Below are 12,231 nucleotides of genomic sequence, written 5' to 3' on the forward strand. Positions count from 1 at the left end.
CCTTTTTCCAAGCGAGTGTGTCGAGTTTTACGCCCAGTAAACACGTCAGAAAAAAGGTCTGGAAGTTGGATTAATGAGAATTTTTATCTGCATAGAAAAATATTATTTCAAAACAGCTGCTGTTATTATCTCAACATAACAGGTGTGAACAACATTTTTTACAAACAATTCATCCATTCGAATGTTTTAATTTCTGTTAATGTTATATTATGGTTATGAAAATAATAAAATAAAAACATACACAACATAACAAGGCACAATGTAATCAAAACATAAATGAAAGATTTATATTGGCAAATTTGTTGCCAATTTAAATTTTTGTGCTCACCGCAGAATCTGATTCGCGGATCACCGAAATTTGATTTATAGGGGTTGACCATTCGAAATGATGATACAAAATGTCCCTATGCTACCAAGCTATTTGTTTCGAAATGTTTCTGTATTTATTTAACTATCTATAAATACAGAAACATTTCGAGCCGTACTATACTTTCTGTACCTAACTATTTCATTACTGATTTAATTAATAAAAATGCTCAACGACTACAAATGTAATATTTTTAGCATTATTACTACTTTTCACTTTATATTTCAAATATTCAAATACGACATTTTTTATTTTTAATTGGCTTAATAACAGACAGTACCTACATAACAAGGTGTTAACGCATGTCTCTGCAACTAAGATCTAAAATAAGATATTGTTATAATTTACCTCCTATTTAGTCAACAGCCTATTTAGTGTTTAGTGTTGTGGCCTTCCTTACAAAGCCTATTAACTTAAACTTGCAAAAACTGCAAGAGAAATTAGCAACATTACTTGTAGTCAGCCACAATTAAACAGTTTTAAACACCTGGCTAAAATATGCATTCATAAAATACTGCTCTCAACGTTGTCGCTATCTCTGCTCCCAGAAAAGACCGTTCGATAGAGATTATAGCCCATTCACGCTTTAACGATTTGAAGACTTGCCTAAAACAGTTTAGCTTTTCCAGTAATGAAAAGCTAAACTATTAACATTTTAATAGCGAATAGAAATGTGTCTGGAATAAGAAAGTTACACCCCCGGGTCTTGGTTAACGTGTGAAACCGTAAGCTGTCATTGACATCTCATATTGTATGGCTTTTAGTGAGTTTGTCTATCAACAAGAAGTTCTCTTGGCTAGACACTATATAGTCAATTTTTGGAGGTGCATGCCCCGGACCGGATTGGAACCCACACCCTTCAGATCAGAGGCAGAGGTTATATCCACTGGGCTATCGCGGCCCTTTCTCAGTTGTCGTTATAGATTCAAACATTATAACCCTAAACGAACCCGTCCGCATTCGAGCGTAAAAATGGACTACTAAAATGTACAATGACGAAGTTTAGTATTAGAAACAACAAAAAAAGTAAATAGTAAAATCATAATAAAGATATTGAAGTACATCGAACGCAGGTACATTAACCTTAGGAAAGAGAAAACCATACGAGTATTACGTCACGCGTTACCCGATAAGACCGCAAAAGGAAAAAACGACAAAGCCTTCTAGCCAAAATAAGGCGTCCAAGCGACGACCAATGGTTTTATCATCGCACCCTTCGAGCGAACCTTCAACAAAGATAAGAATCAAATTCTGTGCCTTCACGGATTTAGATTTGAACTTTGTAGGATCAACGTGTCGTACCTAATAAAATAAAATAATAATAAAATAAAAAAGCCTTTTATTATTTCCCATTTACATAAGGTATAAGGTACATTAATTATTCTAATAATTTTTAAACAGAACAAAGTAGGTAACACTTTTATACTTAGTACATTTTTTTGCATTTTATCTTTTTATTAATATTTTTTATGTTACTTGTATCTATTTATTTTTCTTTCTTTTTCTCTATATATTATATATATATTTCCTTAACTTTTTAAATGAGAACCCCTCTGTAGGGTAAAGGCCTCCTCCAGATTTTTCCACATTTCCCTATCGTTTGCTTTTGATTGCCACTCGTCTCCTACAATATCTTTGATGTCGTCGACCCATCTTCTGTAAGGCCTGCCTCTTTTCCGTTTACCCCTAGGGCCCTTCCATAGGACGACACGCTTCGTCCACCGAGCGTCCTTCGTTCTAACGACATGGCCTGTCCATTTCCATTTCAGTTTCATAGAGTGAAGTAAGAAATCTATTTGTTTTGTTCTTTGTCTTATTTTCGTGTGGCGTACTCTATCTCTCTTTCGTATCCCTAATATGGATCGTTCCATTGACGCTTGACATATTCTAATTTTTTCTTTGGCTTGTTTAGTAAATGTCCAGGTTTGTGAGCCATATGTTAGACAGGGCAAGATGTTACTATCCATAACTTTCTTTTTCAATGAAAGCGGCATATCTCCTTTCATTATTTCCCTGTGAGCCCAGTATTTTTGCCAAGTTATGTGTATTCTTCTACAAATTTCTTCTATGTTGTTATTATGATGAAGTGAAACTTGTTTACCTAAGTATATGTAGGTGTCTACATATTCCAGACTTTCGTTTCCTAGCTTTATTGGTGATTTTAAGGAGTTGGTCATCAGTTTAGTTTTTGTCAGGTTCATTTCTAATCCCACGCGTGCGCTTTCTGCCTGTAGTTGTTGCATCATAACTTCCAGTTGTGGGAATGTTTCTGAAAACAAGATTATGTCATCGGCAAAGCGCAGATGGTTAAGATGGTCATTATTTATTAATATACCAAGATTTTGCCATTCGAGGTTCTTGAATATCATCTCTAACACTGCTACAAAAAGCTTTGGGGATAACGGGTCACCTTGTTTTACTCCTCTTTTGATTTTTATTTCAGGACCACTAGTTTCGAGGCTGATTCTGCTCGTACTACGCTCATATATATCTTTTATAATATTACAATATGCGATGTCTATGTTGTTCATTTTCAAAGCTTTCCATATTGAGTTGTGTGAAATAGAGTCGAATGCCTTCTGGTAGTCAATAAAAGCTAAGTAGATAGGTCTTTGGAATTCCTTGTATTTCTCTATTATGCTCTCTAGGGTTTGAATATGGTCGATGGTAGAGAATCCTCTGCGAAAACCGGCTTGCTCTACTGGTTGATTTTTGTCAATTTCTGAGGATATTCGACTTAGAATACATTGTGAAAATAGTTTGTAGAGACTCGGTAGTAAGCTGATCGGACGGTAATTTCCGATGTCGTTAGGATCGCCTTTTTTATATAATAATATTATATTTGATTTCGTCCATTGCTCGGGGACTCTCTCGTCTTTAATTATTTTATTGAATATAAAGGTTATTATAGGCGTTAGTAGAGTTCGACCCAATTTAAGTGCCTCGTTTGGTATACCGTCTGGCCCTGGACTCTTGTCGGATTTGAGCCTATTTAATTCTCGACCTATCTCTATTTCGTTCTATTCGATGTTTGTTTTACTTTGATGGTAAAAAGTTATAATTTCGGAATTTCCATGATCTTTCTGGTCGTAGAGCTTTGCGTAAAAATTCGTCGCTATTTTTAGAATACTTTCTCTTTTGTAAGAAGGGGTAGAGTTTTCTAAAAGGCTTGGTATCCATGTTTTGTGTATACGTAGTTCTTTATTTGCACGTTTACAGCTTCCACTAGTCGTCAAGTGTTTTTCTATAATTTTTAACCTGTGATTCTTGTAGTCTTTTCTAATGCTTTTGTTGGTAGTTTTGTAAATAGAGCTCAATTTAATCTTATCTTCACGACTTTTTGGTTTTGAAGTTTGTAGTTTGTGACCTTCCTTATGTATCACGAATACATGATATACTAAGCGAGTCGCAGGAATTCGCTGAAAGCACTGATATGATGATGATGATGAAAAGTTATAGACCACAAAATTAAATTTTAAACAAATAAATTAATTCGGAAAGCTAACCATAATAGTATTCCAATATTCCAAATATATAATTATGGGAAGCTTTCAACCACACACTATAACACGCTCCACAGTTTTTCACTACTAACAAAAAGTTTTTTTGTCTCTCATTTATTTATTTGTCTTTTTTTTTAAATTTTAACTATCTATACTCTATTCTAATATATAAAACTAAAGAGTTTGTTCTCTACGTAGTCGGAACTACGTACGTAACGTAGTCGGAACTACTGGTCCGCTTTGAAAAATTCTTTCAGTGTTAGATAGCCTATTTATCGAGGAAGGCTATAGGCTTATATTATCCCCGTTTTCCAACGGGATCGGGAACCACGCGAGTAAAACCTCGTGGCGTCATCTAGTGTTAATATAAAAATTAGTTACTATGAGTGTTATAGAAAATGAGGCACTACATGAGATTATAGGTACATAAAGCCTTTGTAATATTAATTTGATTGTTGTAGAACCAGAAACCGCTTGTCCCGCTATAATACGAGGAATTCTTACGTTATTCAAACAGTGAAGTCTTTAAAACTTGTAGAAGTCATAGTTGAACGTGAAGACATAAACGGTGCACTCGTCAGCTTTATGTCAAACTTATTCTCTTATTCCATATCAAACTTTCTGCCGTCTCAGTTTAAATGCAGTCTCAAAATTAAACGGGGGCTTCAAATGATTACCGTGCACGTGTGCTGCGGTTTTAATATCCCGGATATTGCGAGTGTAGTTTCCATGATGACGAAATAATTAGTTCTGCTTGTGTTGCGCGCTTGGCAGTGCATTTTGTACTCTGTTAGGTTTGTTAGATACAGACGCTTGTTAATTTATTTACGTGGAATTTGATTTTATTTCAAAAACTTCGTCCGTGTGGAATTCAGTTTGTGTTAATCCAGAGTAAAATCAATTTTCATTTAAAATTTTTGGCTAAATCGGTTCAGTAGCCGCAGCGCACAAACTTTCGCCTTTATAATATTGGTGTGACTAACCGACGCCCAGCAGTTTCACCCACGTAGATCCCGTTCCCGTGAAAGTACGGGGGTAAAATATAGCCTGTGATACTCACAAACAACGTGGCTTACTAGTGGTATAAGAATCTACATAAAAAAATAGTATATATAACTGTTTTGTCTTATATTATAAAGAAGAGCAGCTGTGAATCCCCAATGGCAAAGCATGGTGGGTGATGTCTCTTTCAAAGTACTTCCTGAGGAGGGAGGCAAAATCTTCCTCACGGAAGATGAGAAACAAAAATCAAAGTCTAAAAGCAACTATGATTGTCGAGTCGATAAATGAGATAAGGCGAGACCAGAGAAGATTTTTTTCCTTACGTCCGGCTTTAATGAATTTTATTTTGCTATCGTATTACTTTAGACTTAGCTTAATCTATTATTGAAAATCGCATCATCGTGTGACAGACAGAGAGAATTTCAGGAAATGGTTTCAAGTGTGATGATGTGTTGTGTGAAAGCTTCTTTATCGTTAAATATAATATTTTGATAATTAAATCCAAAGTAGGTAATAACCTACAGATAAAAAAAAAAATTACAAGTAAAAAAATTCATTTGAATATAAAACGATTGCATATTTCTTTCCTCCGATTATTTTAATTATACGTTAATCAATTAAAGTCTTACTTACTTGCGTGTTTTCAGAATACCAATTATGGATTATAAATCATATTCATAAGTATCGTATGAAGTTTCAGACACGATAGAGTTATTTTAATAGTATTTTTTCATTTTATAAGAGTGTAACACCACCATTTCCTTACTCTCAGTATTTAATAGGACTCGATCTTGGGACTTTGTGATCTTATGCTACATCGGCTAGCAGTCGGACTACCGAGGCGGTTAAAAAAACAAAGTGGTTAAATTCAACAATTGGATTGATTGAATTGTAAAAGGAAAACCTCCTAGAACTTTCCGAGCAGAAAAGTATAGCAATCACGGCACCTTTGGGAATCTATCGGAATCAAATGCACTGTATCCAATCTATTTTACAAATGTGTTTGAGGACAGCATGACCTGGTTGCATAGAGTAGGTACACAAAAAGATTGGATTGATTAAGCAATGTTGACCTAAGTCGCCGAGCTCCGTAGATAAACTAGACGTGTTCTACCACAATTTCGTGTTTTGTTTTAGAAAAAGACCAGTCTCGTGATTTACTCTCGTGTGCCATTACTGGTAATTACTTAATTGAGTGGCTGTTCTTATAATACAATGGTTATTGTATCTCTACTGCCGGAAGGGTTAGGTTTTGATGTTCTATTTTCAGAATAGAAAAAAATTGTCACCTGCCTGTGATTAAAAAGGTTTTTTTAAACGTATTTTGACGCCACATCCTTCTCGCTGTATAACTCTAAACAACTTGCTGACGCCGCGCGGTATCACCCGCGTGGTTCTCGTTCCCGTCGGAATACGGGGATAATATATCGATAAATGGCCTTCCTCGATAAATGGGCTATCTAACACTGAAAGATTTATTCAAATCGGAACAGTAGTTCCTGAGATTAGCGCGTTCAAACATACAAACTCTTCAGCTTTATAATATTATGATAGATGATAGATACGTTCCTGGTGAGGTAACGTTCCTTTATTTTACACACAAAGGTATTTGTGCTGTTACTTTATTACCACATGCAGTTGCGTGCACTTCATACATACAAAAGTATAAAGTACTGCATACCCTAAGAGTTGTCTTCTTAGTGCTTATTAAATACAGATATTTCCAGGTTGCTTAATTTTATTACTAGTGCATACCCCGATCGACAGCCTTATGCACGTCACTGACTACATGATACATCCAACCGAGAGTTTGAACGCCTGATCCCTTGGCACGCTCGTCAGTGAAGTATTGTAGTTTAGTTTTGCCTTGCAAAATGCTGGGACATCGGATAGCTATACCGTCATTTCATGTCACAATTGTCTGTTAATGGACATTAAAGAATTAACCATCAAACCAAACCCACAAACTCACAGAGTGTTGGGTTTTAGCTGCAACATGCTGTTGTAAGAGAAAGAAATGCCCGACAGTGGGCCACTTTTAGTCTAATGATGAAAATGATTGTAAATCCTCTTAACAAACCATTGTACCTTTACCATCAATATACCTATACCTATTTTCGTTATTAGGTTTAGAGAATTTGGGCCTCCAGAAAAATCCCTAAAAATTTTCCCTGTAAGCTGAATAGTTTGCGCCTAATACAAAATCAAATAAAAGTATATAAGCCATTGTGCCAACTTTTTTGTCCCTGTTCCTAACTCAACAAAGTAGTAGGTAATATCTAGCTGACCGATATTCGCTCGGGGCTGAACCCAACTTTCGGTCAATGTGTGGTCCCAAAAAACTTTTCGCCTAGTAGTTAAGTTGAAGTTAGGCTTATTTGTAAAAAAGTTAAGCTTATTTGTATAAATAGAACGAGGTTTTAATTATTTTGTACCCGACTGCAAAAAGGGTTATATCTGTTATATTCTCGCGCATGTATTGTGTATGTATGTAATATTGTTTATTACATCACTAGCGGACCCGATCAATCTTCGCTTTGACTTATGTGCACTTCTTCCCTATACATACCCTACAGTACCACCCTACCTACCTCTACCCTAAAATATTATAAATATTCGTTAACCTATAAAATAAATTTTAGGAATTTGATTTTCGGAAATAGAAACTTTAATTTACCCAAAATAAAATTATGGACGCACGCGTAAATGTAATAATCATTTGTCAGTATTTCTGTATGCACGTATAAATGTCAATCATTACAGTATTTGACAGGATGGACAACAAATGTTTGACAGGTACTAAACAAAGTAACATTTATGGAAAATTATTCATCTTTCATAATTATTTATTCGTCGAGTTTTCTTTGTTTTTAAGATGTATTCTGCTATTCTTGGCAGAGACAAATCCAACGAATCAAAGACCATGAAAATCGGTCCAGCAGATCTCGGGTTATAAGTGTTGTAACAAACCCGACTTTCTTTTATATATATAGATATATTCCAAACCGCTGAACAGATTTACATTATTAAGATATCGATTATTTTTCTTAATAACCCAAGTGTTAGATAGCTGAAATAAAATAAAACCAACTCGACTACTGTGAGATACTGTACACTCGAGGTGGACTTTTTTTTCTTTTTTTTTCATATATTTTATATAGTCGGATTTTTTTTTATTTGTTACATGGAATCTCAATTTCGTTTATGTTAACTAGCATACGTCAAAATAGTCAAATGGTATGCAGGACTAAAAATACTGTACTCAGAGGCACAATTATCCGCCCACTGTAATATACTCGCGTCATATTAAAGTGGGCGGATAATTGTGCTTCTGAGTATATTAACCACGATATAATAAAGAAGCTTTTGGTGCCCACCAACCGACAATAATATCGAATTGATTGCTTCTTATAGCCCATACATACAGTTTTATGGTTGCCAGTCGCTTCCACTCAATAAAACCAATCGTCGAACTAAAGATATTTGGTTTCAATGTAAACAGTTGCTCGTAATTAATCAATAGGTGTAGTGATAGCCCAGTGGATATGACCTCTGCCTCCGATTCTGGAGGGTGTGGGTTCGTATCCGGTCCGGGATATGCACCTCCAACTTTTCAGTAACTTTCAACTTTGCAATGTAAGCGGAAAAAATGTAATTATTTACGATATCACATTAAAAATCTCAAAAATAACAGTATTTCTCCACTATTTAATGAATCTTATCATACAAATTAACCTTTCACTATAAGCACTCTATTTATTTAAAAAAACACATCAAAATCCATTGCGTAATTTTAAAGATTTAAGCATACATAGGGATACAGGGACAGAGAAAGCCACTTTGTTTTATAAATGAGAGAAAAAAGGACACTCATAAAATAAAATCTTGTGTTCTCTCATTATACGAGAGAGGAACTGGAGCATAGACGCTAACGCTGCTCCAATGCGATATTGTTTATATGTAAGGATCACGATCCTATTTACTAACTATCTAGTTAACAAAATCTAATCTTAATGTTAAAATAAAAAGGGCTCTTGTCACCATAAATAATCCTGCGTTAATCGAGCCGTCAGGAATAAGTCGGGATGATGGCAAGAGACCTGATGGATTGACGCTGGTTCCCTGGGAAATGGGGCGAGCCCTAATGTAGGACGCTACATGCGTTGACACATTAGCACCGTGTGAGGGAGACAGAATCAAGACAGCAGAAAAAGCTGAAACCGGTAAGTGGCTCAAGTATGCCTCTCTGACAGAGAGTAACATATTTGTACCTTTTGCCGTGGAGACCCTTGGGCTATGGAGTCGCAGTGCAAAAAAATTTTACCGAATCATTTCACCGCAGCTATTTGCCTTGTCTGGTGACAGAAGGGCTGGCTCATTTTTTGCGCAAAGGATCAGCCTGGCTGTCCAGCGCGGAAATGCAGCCAGTATTCTTGCCACCATTCCACGTGGGCATGATTTGTATAGTTGTTAGGATAAGTTATCTATTTTTAATCACAATGCCAAGACGTTTCTACTATTAGTTTTCGAACATTAATATTTTCACACAAACAATGTAGAATTACAACAAACAAGTTAGCTTAAGTTCCTTTTTGTATTCTTTCTCAATTAAAAAAACAAAAAAAAAGTTAACAAAATTAATTAATTAAGTTAATCGATTGCTAAACGGCTCTCCGATGATACAACATCACCAATTTATCAACTTTGGGCTACTACTGGGCATTCATGGAAGAAAAAATCTCAATATTTCATAGCCCGGCCCATAAATCGAACCCAGGACCCGTGATCTTAGGAAGCATATACTAAGTACTAATCTTTTAACAGACTTCCAAAAAGGATGTGGTTATATGTTCCACTGTGTGTATGTGCTTATACAAAGTGGTCTACCTATCTAAATAAATTCTTCTATCAAATGGTTCTATTCAGTTGTATTTATTCAAAGACCATTCCCACAAGTTGCGGTAAAATGTATGTAAACCTTGCTCGACTCTTTCCGGTCCGCTCACCTATATTCAAAACAGTCAGTATAGAACCTCAAACAAGAACAAGTCCTAACATAGTCTTTGAATATTCATACCATGTTTATCAAGTCTCGAGCCGGTAGCATAAAGTGCAGGTAGGTAAAGTTGTTGCATTTAAATTTAACTCCTGCTGAATATCATTTAAGTTAAACGCAGACCAATAAAACTATTAAAACTTATTGTACCCGGTTCACCTTTTTTTATTCAAGGACAGCTGAGTCATTGACTGTAATCCTAGGAGACGCTAAATACCTCGTGATGAGACAATACCTCAGTATGTCTGAGGACCAATAGCGGCGAAATATCGGTTTCTCTTCTCTTCTTATCCTTTTCTTATTCTTTACAAGCTAGCCCTTGACTACAATCACATCTGACGGTAAGTGATGATGCAATCTAAAATGGAAGCGGGGAATGTTAGGTGGAGGATGAAAATCCATATCCCTTTCGGCTTTTACACATCATACTGGAACGCTTAATCGCTTGACGGCACGCCTTTGCTAGTAGGGTGGTAACTAGTCACGGACGAATCCACCACCCAGATCAATTAAAACCTCAATCGGTCCCAACCAGGGATCGAATCCAGGACCTCCGTCTTGTAAATCCATCGCACATATCACTGCGCCACAGAGGCCGTTGCCTTATTATGAAAGAGAGATATTTTCGGTAACGCTACAATATGGGTCGACAATATGAGTCTTTCTCTCGTCACTAAATATGTCGTTAACGAATCTTAGGGTCTATTGATTTAAAGTAACCATACAAGTGAATGGTGACACCGGAAACGGAAGTTGTCGGAAAACGGAAGCAAGTCGCAGAGTCGAGGAATACAGACTTGCACCATATGCAATTCAAGCACCATATTCGTACTATAGTTGAGCCCAATCAACTATGGTACGATTATGGTGTTTGAATTCTCCGAGTGTGGGTTTTTTACTAGCACTGAAATCTTTAATTATAATTAAGAACTATAAATTGCATTTTTATCTTATAAGTAGTATATTTTTTTACTATAATAAGATTTTAATTATTAATAACTTAACCGGAACTTTTATAATTTCATTTGAAAGGGAGAGAACAAAGTTATTGGTAATTTATGAGTATTACATAGATTTACGAGTCGGTACAAGTGAGTATTACATCATATTATAACTTAATAATTGTATAAATATACAATTATACAATACATAATATATTGCAAAAATATATTCTTAAATATAGTCTTTATTTCAATTAACAAGAGGTAATTTAATATTTTTTTGAAATCTACCTCCAAAACCTCTAACTCGTAAAACATCTAACAACTGAATACACGTAGCAATTTTTTCAAGGCAGGCAACATTTTTAACAGACTTTGAATAAATGAAATACAAAATATTAAAAAAAAATATCCCAATGATTGTTACTCAAACTTCGCTCTGTGATAAGAGTTAAAGAATAAAATATTATGCAGCCATATTAATTTTAGAAAAATTATTAAGACTCTAGCAAAAAAATCTAGTATTTTTTTTATTACGATAATAATTAAAAAATTGACATTATTATTTAATGTCTGTATCATCATCATCGTTATCACTAATTTATCAAATATTTCAACAGTGGTATTCACTTTGATAATTTAATGTAATAAAAATAAAAACTAAATGGTATTTTATTTGTCATTTCGAAGAAAGTTATTTTAAACAATACACTGTAGAGATAGATATAAGTCCGATTAATATTAATAATTTTAAATAAAAAGACAGATGATTTGTTATAAATACTTTAACCCAGTTATTAATACTAGGTACTTACCACGAAATAACGTTTGAAAAATCTAATTAAATTATTATTCTTCAAGCACTAAGTACGTATTACAGTACTAATAAACTTTTAAAAGTTTTGAACACTACAACATACACTTCGTTATCAACACCATTCTAAAATTTCAGTGTCATAAAAACTCTGTAACAGTTTTTATTAATAGAAGTTATAAATGTCAGTCATAAATAACTAAGTTATTCACTATGCGATTTCAACGTCACTTCGAGTTCGATATTTAAATTTCGCGGTTATTTCGGCATACCGATACCGGGATCACATCTCTAGGGGTCAGGAGCGCTATCCAGCGAATCTCGGTACGAACTGGTTCAGAAGCTAGTCGGACTCTATGACGCATGCGCCATACGATCTACGTCACGGAATTTGATAAAAGCTTGCAAAGTTATGAGCGAAAGTTTTTAGTTAATAATAATACAAGTATTAGAAAACTATCAAACAGATGATGAAGATATTTTCATTTCTATGTCTAAGTGCTTTAACTTCGTCACGAAAATATACCTACTATAAAGATAAATGTTTA

General features: G+C 34.9%; 1 protein-coding gene across 1 annotated transcript in view; it reads right to left on the minus strand.

Moving 5' to 3' along the window:
- Positions 1-12,001, minus strand: part of LOC112057927 (alkaline phosphatase) — a 117,009-nt gene extending 105,008 nt beyond the window's left edge. Inside the window, exon 1 of the mRNA XM_024098540.2 lies at positions 11,685-12,001. The gene's annotated coding sequence lies outside the window, so the exon portion shown is untranslated. The remainder of the gene's footprint in view (positions 1-11,684) is intronic.
- Between the last annotated feature and the right edge of the window lie 230 nt (positions 12,002-12,231).

Source organism: Bicyclus anynana, chromosome 13 (genome assembly GCF_947172395.1).
Source record: "Bicyclus anynana chromosome 13, ilBicAnyn1.1, whole genome shotgun sequence".
In the NCBI taxonomy this organism is placed as follows: Eukaryota; Metazoa; Arthropoda; class Insecta; order Lepidoptera; family Nymphalidae; genus Bicyclus; species Bicyclus anynana.